General features: G+C 50.4%; 1 long non-coding RNA gene across 1 annotated transcript; it reads left to right on the top strand.

The window, feature by feature from the left end:
• Nucleotides 1–1,055: 1,055 nt before the first annotated feature.
• On the top strand, nucleotides 1,056–13,556 carry LOC120990552. The gene is made up of 3 exons (XR_005776438.1): nucleotides 1,056–1,066; nucleotides 2,903–2,904; nucleotides 13,148–13,556. It is a non-coding gene; the product is annotated as an uncharacterized LOC120990552 (long non-coding RNA).
• Nucleotides 13,557–17,498: the final 3,942 nt, after the last annotated feature.

Below are 17,498 nucleotides of genomic sequence, written 5' to 3' on the forward strand. Positions count from 1 at the left end.
ATAAATGGTTGGAGTGACTTTTGCAGAGAGAATTGCCTCATGACATCTGTTTCTGAGGTTTCTACTAAGACTGTACCACCTTTCCTCTCTGAATTTTCGGATGTCTTCTCTGAGAGTGGAGTTCAGGGTTTGCCTCCGCACAGGGAGTATGATTGCCCTATTAATCTCATCCCAGGTGCCAAGCTGCCTAAATCTCGTTTATACAATCTCTCCCAACCTGAGAGGGTCGCTATGCGTGCTTATATCTCTGAGAGTCTGAGAAAAGGACACATACGACCCTCGAAGTCACCTGTTGCCGCTGGCTTTTTCTTTGTTAAGAAAAAAGATGGTTCTTTAAGACCTTGTCTGGATTTCAGGGAGCTGAACAGTATCACTATTCGTGATCCTTATCCGCTTCCTCTGATCCCGGACCTGTTTAACCAGGTTGTTGGGGCTAAAGTATTTTCCAAATTAGACCTAAGAGGGGCATACAACCAGGTCAGGGTCAGAGAAGGAGACGAATGGAAGACGGCTTTCAATACCCCTGAGGCCATTTTGAGAATTTGGTTATGCCTTTTGGTTTGATGAATGCCCCAGCCGTTTTTCAGCATTTCGTCAACAGCATTTTTTATCATTTAATGGGAAAATTTGTATTAGTGTATTTGGATGACATTTTGATTTTTTCTCCTGATTTCAAGACTCATGAGGAACACTTATGTCAGGTCTTGCTCATTCTGCAGGAGAATAAATTATACGCAAAACTGGAAAAATGTGTGTTTGCAGTTCCAGAAATTCAATTTCTGGGGTTTCTTCTCTCCGCTTCTGGTTTTCGCATGGACCCCGAGAAGGTCCGCGCTGTGCTTGAGTGGGAGCTTCCTGAGAATCAGAAGGCGCTGATGCGTTTTTTGGGCTTTGCCAATTATTACAGGAAATTTATTTTGAATTATTCCTCTGTTGTTAAACCACTCACTGATATGACCAGAAAGGGGGTAGATTTTTCTTCCTGGTCGGTAGAGGCGCGTAAGGCCTTTTCTAATATCAAGGAGAGTTTTGCTTCCGCTCCCATCCTGGTACAACCTGATATTTCGTTACCCTTCATAGTTGAGGTTGATGCTTCTGAGGTAGGGGTGGGTGCGGTCTTGTCTCAGGGTTCCTCTCCTGCCAAATGGCAACCGTGTGCCTTTTTCTCGAAGAAACTCTCCTCCGCAGAGAGAAATTATGATGTGGGAGATAGGGAATTGTTGGCCATCAAGTTGGCTTTTGAGGAATGGCGCCATTGGCTAGAGGGAGCCAGACACCCTATTACCGTGTTTACTGACCATAAAAATCTGGCCTACTTGGAGTCAGCCAAGCGTCTGAACCCGAGACAAGCCAGAAGGTCTTTGTTCTTTTTAAGGTTTAATTTTGTTGTCACGTTCCGCCCTGGGGTTAAGAATGTGAAGGCAGATGCCCTGTCACGTTGTTTTCCGGGAGGTGGGAATTTTGAAGACCCGGGTCCCATTTTGGCTGAAGGTGTGGTGGTCTCTGCTCTTTTTCCTGAATTGGAGGCAGAGGTGCAGGCAGCCCAGTCAGAAGCTCCTGATCTTTGTCCTCCTGGGAGGTTGTTTGTGCCTCTCGCTTTGAGACACAAGATTTTTAAAGAACACCACGATACGGTCCTTGCTGGGCACCCGGGGGCAAGAGCCACACTGGATCTCATCGCTCGGAGATTCTGGTGGCCTGCGCTTCATAAGTCAGTTGAGGGTTTTGTGGCAGCTTGCGAGACTTGCGCTCGTGCCAAAGTCCCTCATTCACGGCCATCAGGTCCTCTCCTCCCTTTGCCCATTCCTTCCCGTCCTTGGACACATCTGTCCATGGACTTCATAACGGACTTGCCTCGTTCCTCGGGGAAGACTGTGATTATGGTGGTGGTGGACCGTTGTAGCAAAATGGTGCATTTTATCCCTTTTCCTGGTTTGCCCAATGCTAGGACGCTGGCGCAGGCATTTATTGACCACATTGTCAAATTGCATGGTATTCCTTCAGACATAGTCTCTGATAGGGGCACGCAGTTTGTTTCCAGATTCTGGAAGGCTTTCTGTTCTCGCTTGGGGGTTCGGTTGTCATTCTCTTCTGCTTTCCACCCGCAGTCGAATGGCCAGACGGAGCGCGTCAATCAGAATCTGGAGACATATCTGCGCTGTTTTGTGGCGGAGAATCAGGAGGATTGGTGTTCTTTTTTGTCCCTTGCTGAGTTTGCTTTAAATAACCGTCGTCAGAAGTCCTCTGATAAGTCACCATTTTTTGGTGCATATGGGTTTCATCCGCAGTTTGGGACTTTCTCGGGAGAGGGGTCTTCTGGTTTACCTGATGAGGACAGATTCTCCTCGTCATTGTCATCTATTTGGCAAAAGATTCAGGATAATCTAAAGAGCATGAGTGAGAGATATAAGCGTGTGGCAGATAAGAGACGTGTGCCTGGTCCGGACCTGAATGTTGGTGATCTGGTGTGGTTGTCTACCAAGAATATCAAATTGAAGGTTCCCTCCTGGAAGTTGGGTCCTAGGTTTATTGGGCCTTACAAGATCCTGTCTGTCATCAATCCTGTTGCCTACCGTCTTGATCTTCCTCAGACTTGGAAGATCCATAATGTTTTTCATAAGTCCTTATTGAAACCTTATGTTCAACCTATTGTACCCTCGCCTTTGCCTCCTCCTCCGATTATGGTTGATGGAAATCTTGAATTTCAGGTCTCTAGGATTGTGGATTCTCGTCTTGTCCGCGGTTCCCTCCAGTACCTCGTTCATTGGGAGGGTTATGGTCCTGAGGAGAGGATGTGGGTCCCAGTGACGGACATTAAGGCCTCTCGTCTCATCAGGGCTTTCCATAGGTCCCATCCTGAGAAGGTGGGCTCTGAGTGTCCGGAGTCCACTCGTAGAGGGAGGAGTACTGTCACAGCCAGACAGCTGAGAAGCTCTGACAGGAGCCTTTCAGATCCTCCTCCTTGAATTTCTTTGTTTTGGTTGAGTTCCTCATCTCGTTAGTCTATCTCAGCTGTCATGCAGTTGGACTGATTGCTGCCCTTTAAGTTCCTCCCCAGAATGCAGTAGTGTGCGGCTTATACAACTTCCTGGAGTGTGTGTGCATGCTGTTCCTAGTTCTCAGTCCACAGTCCCCAGTCGTCTGCAAGATAAGTGCTGTTTATGTATTTATGATTTTCTGTTTTCTGGATCCAGGTGACCCTGACTCCCTCCGTGTCTGTGTAGGGAGCCGGTGGTCATATCCCCTCGCTATTGTAGGGTCTTCAGGTGTAAGATAGTCGAGGTACGTGGATATGCGCCCATTCACCTTTGGGGTGGTCGCATAGGCTGAGCAATAAGGGAGAGCGGCAGGTCTCATGCAGGGGTCTCCCTTTTGTTCCTTAGTTGTGGATCCAGTGAGTCATTGTTTATATTGTATTGTCTTGTTTCCTGTACACCATCCGTGACAGTTAAATCCTGTATTATACTCCAGAGATGCACTCACTATTCTGCTGGTGCAGTCACTGTGTACATACATTACTTATCCTGTACTGATCCTGAGTTACATCCTGCATTATACTCCAGAGAATAACCCTATCTGCACCTTGAATCTAATATACCCTTTTAGGGATAGATTTAAAGTAGGCCTGATACAGCAGAAACCACTAATTTAGAGAATTGCAAAATTGGGAATTGTATTTCAACCCAGAACAAAAACTGTGCTTTGACGGACACTAAATAACTTTACCAGCTAAAGCAATAATGACAGATTTGGCTAAATATAAATTTGAGGCCTATTTTTTAGGCGCTGGGTGACAGGTATACGTTTACACACAGAATTAGACTTGGATCTGCACAGTAGCGTGTGTGTGAAGTTATTGAGAATAACCCTATCTGCACCTTGAATCTAATATACCCTTTTAGGGATAGATTTAAATAACCACACTATTGATGGTTAAATGGACTTGGTGGCAGCTTGTGCTGGCGCACCACAAGTCACAAAATGGCCGCCGATCACCCCAGAAAAAAGTGATATAAAAACGCTCTGGGCAGCCTAAAAAAAGTGAGCAATTCGATATCAGCACTTCAATGATCCACAGCTGCAGATCGATCACAGAATGAAGTCTTTTGGAGGAGTTAATCTGCCTAATCTCGCCCTAACGTCGCAGCTGCAACCTCTCCCTACGCTTGTATCAGCAGAGTGACGTGCAGCGCTACGTGACCCAAGCTTATATAGAGGCTGGGTCACATGCTGCACTGGCCAATCACAGCCATGCCAATAGTAGGCAAGGCTGTGATGGCCTCTTGGGGCAAGTAGTATGACGCTTGTTGATTGGCTGCTTTGCAGCCTTTCAAAAAGCGCCAAGAAAGCGCCGAACACTGAACCCGAACCCGGACTTTTACGAAAATGTCATTGACACCCCAAAATTCGGTACGAACCCGAACTATACAGTTCGGGTTCGCTCATCCCTAGTCAGGACCTGTCATGGATAAAAAACACAACAGAAATTACCAAAAAAGGCCTTCAGAGGCTTTATTTTCTGAGGAGTCTGAAGAAAGCACAACTCCCAAAACAGCTGCAGCAACAGGGCAAAAATTATCTGCAGGGATCCAACTCACCCCGGCCACAGCCTCTTCACTCCGCTACCCTCTGGTAGGCGTCTTAGAGCCCTACACACCCGCACCACTAGGCTGAAGAACAGCTTTTACCCCAAAGCAATAAGTCTCCTAAATGCTCGGAGACTATTGCCCCTTCCTACGATAGAAACTACCACAGACTGAAAGAGCTGCACTCATTATTCTGCTGGTGCAGTCACTGTGTACATACATTACTTATCCTGTACTGATCCTCAGTTACATCCTGTATTATACTCCAGAGCTGCACTCACTATTCTGCTGGTGCAGTCACTGTGTACATACATTACTTATCCTGTACTGATCCTGAGTTACATCCTGTATTATACTCCAGAGCTGCACTCACTATTCTGCTGGTGCAGTCACTGTGTACATACATTACTTATCCTGTACTGATCCTCAGTTACATCCTGTATTATTCCCCAGAGCTGCACTCACTATTCTGCTGGTGCAGTCACTGTGTATATACATTATTTATCCTGTACTGATCCTGAGTTACATCCTGTATTATACTCCAGAGCTGCACTCACTATTCTGCTGGTGGAGTCACTGTGTACATACATTACTTATCCTGTACTGATCCTCAGTTACATCCTGTATTATTCCCCAGAGCTGCACTCACTATTCTGCTGGTGCAGTCACTGTGTATATACATTATTTATCCTGTACTGATCCTGAGTTACATCCTATATTATACTCCAGAGCTGGACTCACTATTCTGCTGGTGCAGTCACTGTTTACATACATTACTTATCCTGTACTGATCCTGAGTTACATCCTGTATTATACTCCAGAGCTGCACTCACTATTCTGCTGGTGCAGTTACTGTGTACATACATTACTTATCCTGTACTGATCCTCAGTTACATCCTGTATTATTCCCCAGAGCTGCACTCACTATTCTGCTGGTGCAGTCACTGTGTATATACATTATTTATCCTGTACTGATCCTGAGTTACATCCTGTATTATACTCCAGAGCTGCACTCACTATTCTGCTGGTGCAGTCACTGTGTACATACATTACTTATCCTGTACTGATCCTCAGTTACATCCTGTATTATACTCCAGAGCTGCACTCACTATTCTGCTGGTGCAGTCACTGTGTACATACATTACTTATCCTGTACTGATCCTGAGTTACATCCTGTATTATACTCCAGAGCTGCACTCACTATTCTGCTGGTGCAGTCACTGTATACATACATTACTTATCCTGTACTGATCCTGAGTTACATCCTGTATTATACTCCAGAGCTGCACTCACTATTCTGCTGGTGCAGTCACTGTGTACATACATTACATTACTTATCCTGTACTGATCCTCAGTTACATCCTGTATTATACTCCAGAGCTGCACTCACTATTCTGCTGGTGCAGTCACTGTGTACATACATTACTTATCCTGTACTGATCCTGAGTTACATCCTGTATTATACTCCAGAGCTGCACTCACTATTCTGCTGGTGCAGTCACTGTGTATATACATTACTTATCCTGTACTGATCCTGAGTTTTACAGCAAGACACGGAGGCGCATATTGCTTTCTCCTTCTTTACTGTCCACCAATAGCAGCAAAGAGAAAAAATTTACATACAGGAAACCATAGCAACCAAGGTCCCTCCCCTATGGCCCCTATAATAGGCCGCTCTTCCTCTGGACCTTCCTCTTTCTTTGCTGCTGCCACCAGCTAAGTACACTTGTGAAATCTTTCTTTTATCAATGATTTGTGTTTATGTGTCTTTGCGCTCTTTAACCCAGGGTGACTAACCCTTTTTTGCTAGCAGCGCTCCCTTGTGTTTTGTCTACCCGCTTGTGCCTTTTGCGGAGTTTATTGTGGCCTCTGCGCTTATTCCCTGCGCCTTATTTTGTCCCCACTTGCGCTTCCCTGCGTTCCCCTTCACTGCTGTTGCGCTCTTATATCATTGGCAGCCGCTCACTGTGGCGATTCTGCTCGCTTTTGCGGCGCTCCCTCTGACTAACCGGATCAGTCTCCTTTCCCCGGTTTCAGCGGCGCCTTTCTCGAGCGCCTTCAGTAGCCAGACCGGCCGCGAGATCTCGCGAGATCTCGGCAGCTATTTGGAACGCCTTCAGTAACCCGGCCGGCCGCGAGATCTCAGCGGCCGTCTAGGATTATATGTTACCGCGATTCGCGGGCTTTTGAGACGGGCTTCCTGTTCCTCCGTCACTTCAGGCCACTGTGTGTCTCCGGCTCCTGCGCTCTGCCCGGTCAGCGGCTCCTGCTCCCACTGCCTGTTAGCTGCGATCGCTTTGTGTTTCAGGTGCCATCAGGTTTAGCCCCAGTGCTTAGGATTAGCCCCAGGGTGCTTATATTACCGGCCATATTGTGGGATCATGTCTGTCCCTACACCTCCTGCTACTATTATGCCCCCCCCTCCCCTGAGGGTCACAATTCCACTGAGGTGGACACACAGGCGCTGGCCCTGCAGCGCTCTGTATCGGACGCTATCATGGCGGCCATGGGTTCCATGTCGGATTGCGCTGCAGGAGAGTATGCTAGAAATAATCAAAGTCCCAAAGTTATTTGTGTTTTCTTCCTATGTAAATCTTCGGTCAAATGGATACATCCATATACATCAAACACAAACTGGAATGTAGAATTCTGAAATAAAATAGAGACCGCACAATGGTATGATTGTATGTATATGGATGTATCTATTTGACCAAAGATTTACATAGGAAGAAAACACAAATAACTTTGGGACTTTGATTATTTCTAGCATACTCTCCTGCAGCGCAATCCATCTTTCTTCTACTTTACTGTGTGGACTTTTTGCTCACTTGTGTCCAGGATTTTGCAGCGCTAGAGGGTTAAATATTTGAACAGAAATTGTACCTTATTTTCTCTAATGGGTTCCATGTCGACTATTCTGTTGCAAACCATCACCCATGCTCTGTCCGCCCAGCCAGCTAGTAGGTCCTTGCCAGACCCTGTTGTGACACTGCAGCCTACCCATAATGACCCTCCTGTGCCACAGGAGACTTTGACTGGTGCGCATCCTGCCACCCCTGAGATCGTGCATAGTTCACAAAAAGGGCCTCTTCCCGCCAGGCAGAACAGGCGCGGACATGGAAGTGCGCTAGAGCACAATCACCTGATATGTCTGACTCAGATAGAGCATCGGACGAGGAGGCTATGGCGGATTTTGATTACGGGTCAGAGGAGGATATCACCCCCTCAGTTCAGGGACCCTCTAAATCCGCTACTGCGGCCTCCTCTGCCAAAGATGTGGCATCCTCATCCAACGTTAACCGTTCAGAGGCTTTGCTAGATGCATCAGGCGAACCGATGTTCGACCCTGAGACTCTGCATCACCCTCGCTCGGCTGAGTGGCTTCCCACTGACCATGTGGGGACTTATTTAGAACATTGGGTGCGTCACCCTCTTAGCCGTGAGACACGGAACAAACTTAGGGCCGAGTGTCCCAGACCATTAGTGCCCAACAAAGTGTGTGACACTCCTGTAGTAGACCCCAAGATGTCACAATTCTTGGCTAAAACTGGCTGGAACCCTAAGAAGGGCCTGGATTCAGCTCTCCGCAGCTGCCAGGATAAGGCTTTGGATATCTTTGGCCCGCTGGCTAAGATTTTTGAATTAGCTGAGGCGGCTAGAAATGAGGGCTCCCCAATAGACCCCGAAGAATTGCGGGGTTGGACCCAGAGGGCATCTGTATTGCCGGTAACGCCAATACATCCTTGGCAATTGAGAGGCGCAAAGCCATCTTGTTTAAAATAGACCCCAAATTGGCGAATTTGGCTCTCACAGAGGTGGGTAAGGACGCCCAAGGTCTCCTTTTCGGAGATTCCTTCATCAAGGATATGAGCCGATTCGTGGGTACCTTTACCGCGCTGGACAAAGCCCAGGCCTCTATGCGCAGGGTATTCCAGGGACGGGTCTCTCATCGGGCCGGCAGTAGAAGGGGCCGCCTGTCCGGCCGTGCAAACTTTCAGGCCCGTGGCGCGAACAGAGGTTCCGGTGGACAACGACCATCCTTCCAGGACCAGCGCAACCCGTCACCTTTCTTCTCTACCAGAGGAAATCAATGGCGATCTCGCTCCTTCAGGGGCAATCCAAGCTATCGCAGACCCTTGGGTAAGTCTTCCCCAGATTGGGGATTCTATGGTACCTTGTGTAGGGGGCAGACTCCATCTTTTTTCTCATGCTTGGAGTCTCATCACCTCAGATCCATGGGTACTGACCACGGTCAGGGGATTTCACATAGAGCTCTGGTGGACGCGGAACTGAGCTCTCTCAGGCAAAAACAGGCGATAGAGCGAGCGCCCCCTTATGGGGGGGGGGGTGGTCAGCAACATTTTCCTCGTCCAGAAAAAAGGGGGTCAGATGAGACCTGTCATCAACCTTCATGCTCTGAATACGGTGGTACGCTACCGGCATTTCAAGATGGAGGGGATTCACCTCCTTCGGGACTTGTTAGTTCCCGGGGACTGGATGGTAAAGCTGGATCTAAAGGATGCTTACCTGACGGTCCCAGTGGCCATTCGCTCCAGAGATCTGCTCCGGTTCCGGTGGAAAGGAGAGATCTGGAGGTTCACCTGTCTGCCATTCGGACTGTCTTCAGCTCCTTGGTGTTTCACCAAGTTGCTGCATCCGGTCGTGTCATGGCTGAGGACTCGGGGCGTACGCCTCATCATCTACCTGGACGACATCTTGCTGATGCACGAGTCCAGTGTGGGACTACTGGAACATCTACAGTGGACAGCGAACCTACTGTCGGATCTCGGTTTCCTCCTTAACAAGGAGAAGTCTTGCCTCATCCCATCTCAGAGGATGGAGTTCCTAGGCTTCATGGTGGATTCGCTCTCGGAGTCCCTCAGTCTGCCGGCGGCGAAGTTGCGGGCGATCCGCAAGGAGTTGAGACATGCTCTTCTCATTCCCCACCTTTCATTACGTCACCTAGCTCGTATCATCGGTTTGTTGGCCTCATCGATTCAGGCTGTGTTTCCAGCCCCGTTGCACTACCGGGCTCTACAGCGGCTGAAGATCGCCCATCTTCGGACCGGTGCCTCCTTTGCGGACGCGGTGGTTCTGGACTTGGAGGCCCGAGAGGAGTTGAGTTGGTGGATCGCCAATCTGGAGGCGTGGAACGGCAGAGCGATCTTCAGATTTCTGCCGGAATTGACCATCGAATCGGATGCGAGCCTCCAGGGCTGGGGCGCCCATTGCAATAGGGTCTCCACGGGGGGAGCCTGGTCGGCGGAGAAATCCCTCCTCCACATCAATGCATTGGAACTACTAGCCGGTTCGTTTGCAGTGAGGGGCTTCTCCAACGGGGTCCCCAACGCGTGCATCAGGCTACGGATGGACAATATATCGGCGGCCCTGTATGTCAACCGTTTGGGAGGTACTCACTCGGCAACCTTGGCTCGGTTAGCCAAGGATTTTTTCTTCGTTTTGCCTGTCCAGGGACATCATGGTACAGGCTGAATACTTACCGGGGCTGAACAACGTTCGTGCGGACTGGAACTCACGCTACCTATCGGATGGCAGCGATTGGCAGTTGGATCCACAGGTTTTCTCAGCGATCTCGGAGATATGGGGTCCGATGTCTGTCGATCTCTTTGCTTCTCGGCTCAACAGGAAACTCGCCCGGTTTTTCAGCTGGCGTCAGGATCCGGAGGCAGTGGCGGTGGATGCGTTTCTCCAAGATTGGTCGGTATCCCACCTTTACGCTTTTCCTCCGTTCTCGATGATTCCCGAGGACTCTCCTCCAGGTTCAACGTCATCTGGCGGACTTGGTTTTGGTGGTTCCGTTCTGGGGGTCTCAAGTCTGGTTCCCTTCGTTGCTGAGGATCCTAGTGGAGGTACCTCTTCTCCTCCCGACCCGACCGGATGTCCTGCGCAACCCTCAGGATCTACACCATCCACTTCTCCTCGACGGATCCCTGCGGCTGTTGGCGTGCCGGATCTCCGGACACCTGGAGCTGTCGAGGGCATTTCGGCAGCGACTCGACAGTTACTGGACAACGCATGGGCCCCTGGTACCAGAAAGTCTTACCGGGCAGCCTGGAGAACTTGGGCTAACTGGTGCGTGGAACGGGACTTGGATCCCGTTTCGGCACCTGTAGCTCACCTGCTGGAGTTTCTCACCTCTCTTTTCGAAGAGGGGAAGGCGTATCGGACCATCAACCTTTTCAGGTCCGCTATTTCTTCTTCTCATGCTGGGTTCGAGGGTGTCCCGGCTGGTCAACATCCTTCGGTGTCTCGTCTTTTGCGTGGGTTGTGGTTGGCTCGTCCCCCTCGGCCTCGTTTTTCCACTACATGGGACGTCTCCCTGGTCCTTTCCTTTTTATCCTCTTGGCCCGAGAATTCAGCCCTTACACCTGTCCGCAAAATTGTTGGCATTGTTTTGCCTTGTTTCCTGCAAGAGGGTCTCGGATGTGAGGGCCCTTGACTTCGACGCTCGTTCATTTACCCCGGATGGGGTTACCTTTAACATTTCGCGTCGCACCAAGACTAACATCCGGTTTGTCTCCTATCCCAGTTTTCCTTCCTCTCCTATTTTGTGTCCTGTGGCTTGCCTTAAGGAGTACGAATGCAGGACTTTGGCACATCGGTCTTCCGCCATTTCTCAGTTGTTCCTTTCGATCCGACATCCTTTTGGTCCAGTTTCTAGCCCTACGTTGGCACGATGGCTTAAATGGGTCATGTCGCTAGCGGGTATCGACACTTCTGTCTTCACGGCCCATTCTGCGCGCGTTGCCTCTGCCACCGCCTTGGCGGTTTCGGGGGCCAGATTGGAGGATGTTATGCATTTGGCTGATTGGTCTAATGTTACCACGTTCAGAGAATTTAATTTTCGCCCTCTATCTAATTTGTTTGCTTCTATTATAGACAGGCTTTGAACTTGCAATATGAAGCCTCCGTGTCTTGCTGTAAAACTAAATGATTTTCCTATTCCATGACGTAAAGTCATAGTTTTATTAAAGACACGGAGGCGAGTATTGCCCGCCCTGGTTCCCTCCCGTGGGTCTCCTCGCGGTTTTTTGCTACAGGGGTTTGTTATTATTGCCTCAATGTATTATTAACCTTTTATAGTTGTTTCTGTTTAATGTATTTATTGTCCTAGTATTTATTTAATTGCCATTGTCTTTCATGTTATTTATTGCAATTTAGATTGTCTTCGGTCACTTGACCCCCATTGAGTCAGTTGAGTAGATGGCTTCCCGACGTTCTGTCCTGACATGCTTGTTTCACCTAGGCCTATGGTCTGTTTTCTTTTTCAGGATGAAGCTCTTTCCATTCTAAGAAGCCGTGTTCCCGGTTGATGTCTCTTTTACAGTTTGGCCAGGTTGGCTAGTTGGATACGCTTCGTTGGCGTTGGACTTATCCGTTCCAGTCACAGTTCGGAGTTATCGTTGGGATGTTCGTGATGTCAGCACCAGGTTCTCAAAGAAAGAGGAAGGCCCAGAGGAAGAGCGGCCTATTATAGGGGCCATAGGGGAGGGACCTTGGTTGCTATGGTTTCCTGTATGTACATTTTTTCTCTTTGCTGCTATTGGTGGACAGTAAAGAAGGAGAAAGCAATACTCGCCTCCGTGTCTTTAATAAAACTATGACTTTACGTCATGGAATAGGAAAATCATTTAGTTACATCCTGTATTATACTCCAGAGCTGCACTCACTATTCTGCTGGTGGAGTCACTGTGTACATACATTACTTATCCTGTACTGATCTTGAGTTACATCCTGTATTATACTCCAGAGCTGCACTCACTATTCTGCTGGTGCAGTCACTGTGAGGATAATAAGCAGTGTCCTCTTGCATATCTCCCTCTTTCTTTGCTGCTCCACCAAAGCTAAGTTATTTCTGTATTTCATGGAGTGTTATTACATGTTATGAAGCCATTATGTCATTACCCTGTGTTTATTAAGGCTTGTCTACTATATATAGCTTCCGCTCTTTGACAGGGTCTCTTTTCCCCTCATTTGTGGGTATTTGATTAATTTACAGCTTTATTTCCCCTACGCATATCGCGTTTTTCATCAGGGGGTCGTCCCCCCCTTCCCCCATCCCATCCTCGCTTCATCCTGCGATTTTATTTCTTTGTTTGTTCCGTTCTTGCTTGGGGTGCGCTCTGCGTCTCCCCTCCTTCCTCCCTACCTGCATTCGCCGCTCCGATTCCTCCCCGCTGGTTCCCGGCGGTATAGGTGTCGGCGGCATATTCCGCTTGCTTCCCGCGGCTCCGAGATCTCGCGAGATCTCGACGGCCATCTTGGGGAGCTCTCGCCCGTCCTCTCGCGGGATTTCGGAAGTTACTACCGTGCACGTCCGTCGCTCGGCTCCAGATCGGCTCCTACAGTGCGGCGCTTGGGGTGATTAACCCCTCGTTAGGTAGCTACCGGATCTGTCATAGTTACCCCCTCTATATTAGGCATCGCCATTAGGTTTCTCTGCCATTATATTATTTAGTGTTACCTCCTAAATATGTCTTCTGACCGCTCTCCCTCTGGGTCTAATCCCCCCCCATCCACTGGGGACCCCAGCTTGCCAGCCATTAGTGCACAGGCCCTGGAGCTACAACGCTCGGTGTCTAGTGCTATTATTGAGGCAATGGGATCCATGTCCTCTATGATCTCACAAACCATCTCCCAGGCCTTGTCTGCCCATGCCCCTGGCCCCTCTACTCAGTTGCCTGTACTCACTAGCCCGCAGCCTACCATTGTACCTCCTGCCCAGGAGACTTTGACTGGTGTGATCCAAGCCACCCATGATAGCGCGCTTAGATCGCGCAAAAGAGCCTTACCGCGCCAGGCAGAAAGGGCGCGAACGTGGAAATGTGCTAGAGCACAAACTACTGATATAGATTCGGATATTGAATCTGATATGGAGGCTTATGCGGAGGCAAGCGACCACTCTGATGGGGAGATGGAGATGGAATCTGAGTTTCCAGGTACCACTGGCTCTAGGCCCTCCACCTCTGGGTCCGTGGGCGCATCCGCCACTGCCCCTAACACGGCTTGTACCCTGGTGGATCCCTCAGGCAACCCATTATTTGATCCTGATGCCCTCCACCACCCTAGGTCGGCGGAGTGGCTGCCGGTAGCTCATGTGAGCGATTACCTTGAGCATTGGGTGCGCCGTCCTCTGAGCAAAGAGGCGCGCAGCAAGCTCTGAGCTGAATGCCCCAGACCATTGATCCCCAACAAGGTCTGTGAAACGCCATCTGTGGATCCAAAAATGACACAGTTCTTGGCTAAAACCGGCTGGAATCCCCGTAAGGGGTTAGATTCCGCAATTAAGAGTTGTCAGGATAAGCTCCTTGACATCTTTGGCCCCCTCGCCAAAATCTTTGAGATGGCCGAATCGGCCAGAGCGGACGGCTCTCCGATAGATCCGGAGGAGCTTACTGGCTGGATACAGAGAGCCATTTGTATTGCGGGCAGCACCATCTCCTCCCTGGCCATTGAACGGCGTAAAGCCATACTGTTTAAAATTGACCCGAAATTGGCCAACCTGGCACTCACTGAGACAGGGAAGGATGCTCAGGGTCTGCTGTTCGGGGATTCCTTTATCAAGGACCTCAGCAGATACGTAGGTGCATTTACCGCCCTAGACACAGCCCAGTCCTCCATGAGAAGGGTCTTTCAGGGACGGGTCTCCACTAGTGCCGGCAGTAGTAGGGGCCGTCTGTCCGGCCGCTCCAGTTTTCAAGCCCGCAGCTTGGGCAGAGGCTCCTTCAACCAGAGACCTCCCTTCCAGGACCAAAGGAATCCTCCTCCGTTCTTCCCGGCCAGAGGCGGCCAATGGCGTTCCAGGTCCGTTAGAGGGAATCCGAACTTCCGAAAATCGTTCAGTAAGTCTTTCCCCAGTGGGGACTTCTTTGGTTCCTTGTGTCGGGGGCAGACTCCGTCTATGTTCCCACGTTTGGTCCAGCATTACATCAGACCCATGGGTGCTGAGCACGGTACAGGGGTTCCGCATAGAACTTACGGGTTCGCCAAATCTTGTCCTTTCACCCCCACCCCTGGCACTACCAGACAGGGAACTAGTGGATTTAGAACTGTTCTCCCTTTTTCACAAAGATGCGATAGAAAGGGCCCCTCCTACCCCGGGGGGTGTTCTCAGCCACATTTTTCTAGTGCAGAAAAAGGGTGGACAAATGCGTCCAGTGATAAATCTCCGGGCCCTGAATGCTGTGGTGCGCTATCGCCACTTCAAGATGGAGGGGATTCACCTCCTTCGGGACTTGCTGATTCCGGGGGGACTGGATGGTGAAGCTGGACCTCAAAGATGCCTATCTGACGGTCCCGATTGCCTCCTCGTCCAGGGATCTCCTGCGCTTCCTGTGGAGGGGCGAAGTGTGGCGCTTCACTTGCCTGCCGTTCGGCCTTTCTTCGGCGCCTTGGTGCTTCACCAAGCTTCTGCGCCCAGTCGTGGCCTGGCTGCGGAGTCGTGGGGTGCGTCTAGTCATCTATCTGGACGACATCCTCATTATGCATCAATGTCAGTCGTCTCTGCTTCAGCATCTCCAGTGGACCTCGGACCTTCTGACGGGTCTGGGATTTCTACTCAACCCCGAGAAATCCTGCCTCACACCGACTCGACGGATGGAGTTCCTGGGCTTCACGGTGGACTCTGTTGCGGAATCTCTCAGTCTTCCTTCAGAGAAGTTGCGGACGATACGCAAGGAGTTGAGACATGCTCTCTCAACTTCATCCCTATCCCTACGCCACCTGGCTCGCATCATTGGGCTATTAGCCTCCTCTATCCAGGCAGTCTTCCCCGCTCTGCTCCATTATCGGGCTCTACAGCGCCTGAAGATCGCCCACCTCCGTACCGGGGCCTCGTTTGCAGACGCGGTGGTTCTGGATCAGGAAGCTCGGGAGGAACTTCGCTGGTGGATAAGCAACTTGGAAGCCTGGAACGGCAGAGCAATCTTCGGATTCCAACCAGAATTCACGGTGGAGTCGGACGCGAGTCTCCAAGGCTGGGGTGCCCACTGCGAGGGTATTTCCACTGGGGGTCGATGGTCGGAGACCGAGACCCATCTTCACATCAACGCTCTGGAACTTCTGGCGGGCTCGTTTGCCATCAGGAGTTTCACCAAGGGCATAGCTCACGCATGCATCCGTCTACGCAGGGACAATGTGTCGGCGGTCCGGTATGTCAATCACCTACGCGGCACCCAATCGGCCACCTTAGCCCGACTGGCGAAGGAGTTCTGGTCCTACTGTCTGTCCAGAGACATCATGATTCAAGCGGAGTACCTTCCGGGTCTTCACAACTACCGAGCGGATCGGAGTTCCCGATGCTTCACGGACGGCAGCGACTGGAGGCTGAATCCGGAGATGTTCTCCACAATCTCGGACATCTGGGGTCCTTGCTCCATAGACCTCTTTGCATCCCGGCTCAATACTCACCTGCCCAGGTTCTTCAGCTGGCGCCCGGATCCGGAAGCAGAGGTGGTGGATGCGTTTCTCCAGGACTGGTCTTCAGCCCTACATTACGCGTTTCCACCGTTTGCCATGATTCCGAGGATGCTGCTACAGACTCGTCGTCAGGCGGCGGAATTGGTGGTGGTGATTCCCTTCTGGGGGTCTCAAGCCTGGTACCCGATCCTCCTGGAACTCCTAGTGGATGTACCTCTCCTCCTTCCGGCTCGGACGGATCTCCTCCAGGACCCTCTAGGTGCCCCACATCCCCTGCTGGTCGAAGGCTCCCTTCAACTTCTAGCGTGCCGAATCTCAGGACTCCAGGAGAGGTCGAGGGAATTTCGGAGGCAACTAGACGCCTCCTGGACAACGCTTGGGCTCCCGGCACCCGAAAATCTTACCGGGCAGCTTGGGGATCTTGGGTTAGCTGGTGCATGGAACGGGACCTGGATCCCATTTCGGCACCTGTGACCCATTTGTTGCAATTCCTTACATCTCTCTTTGAAGCAGGAAAAGCTTATCGGACCATCAATTTGTTCCGTTCAGCGATTTCTTCGACTCATCAGGGCTTTGATGGTGTTCCTGCTGGTCAACACCCTTCGGTGTCACGCCTATTACGTGGCTCACGCTTGGCTCGGCCTCCTCGGCCACGTTTCACCACTACGTGGGATGTTTCCCTGGTCCTTTCTTTCCTCTCTACTTGGCCTGACAACGCGGCTCTTTCCCTCCGTCAACTGTCGGCCAAATTGCTGACCCTCTTTTGCCTGATTTCCTGTAAGAGGGTCTCTGATGTCAGGGCTCTGGATCATGATGCGAGATCCTTTACTCCCGAGGTTGTTACTTTTAACATCACGCGGCGCACCAAGACCAATATTCGGTCTGTGTCCTATTCCTGTTTTCCGTCTTCTCCGGCGCTCTGTCCTGTAGCTTGCTTACGGGAATATGAGTTGCGCACTCAGACTCACCGCTCTGCGGACAACCCGCAACTTTTCCTCTCTATTCGCCATCCCTTTGGCCCGGTGACCAGTCCCACTTTGGCGCGTTGGATGAAGTGGGTCATGTCCCTTTCTGGGATTGATACGGCGGTCTTTACAGCTCACTCGGCCAGGGGCGCGGCTGCCACTGCCCTGGCTGTTTCGGGGGCTCGTTTGGAGGACATTCTGCGTCTGGCTGACTGGTCTAGGGCCACGACGTTCACAGAATTTTATTTCCGTCCGCCCCCTCATGTGTTTTCATCTATTATTGAGCAGCTTTGAACTTGCAATACGAAGCCTCCGTGTCTTGCTGTAAAACTAAATGATTTTCCTATTTCATGACGTAAAGTCATAGTTTTATTAAAGACACGGAGGCGAGTATTGCCCGCCCTGGGTTTCTCCTGCCCGCCCTGTTTTTGTGAGGTTATGGTGTTATGATTGACTGTTACATTGTCTTTTATTGTTATTTATGACATTTATTGCCATTAAGGTTTAT

The sequence above is a fragment of the Bufo bufo genome, chromosome 2 (genome assembly GCF_905171765.1).
Source record: "Bufo bufo chromosome 2, aBufBuf1.1, whole genome shotgun sequence".
Lineage (NCBI taxonomy): Eukaryota > Metazoa > Chordata > Amphibia > Anura > Bufonidae > Bufo > Bufo bufo.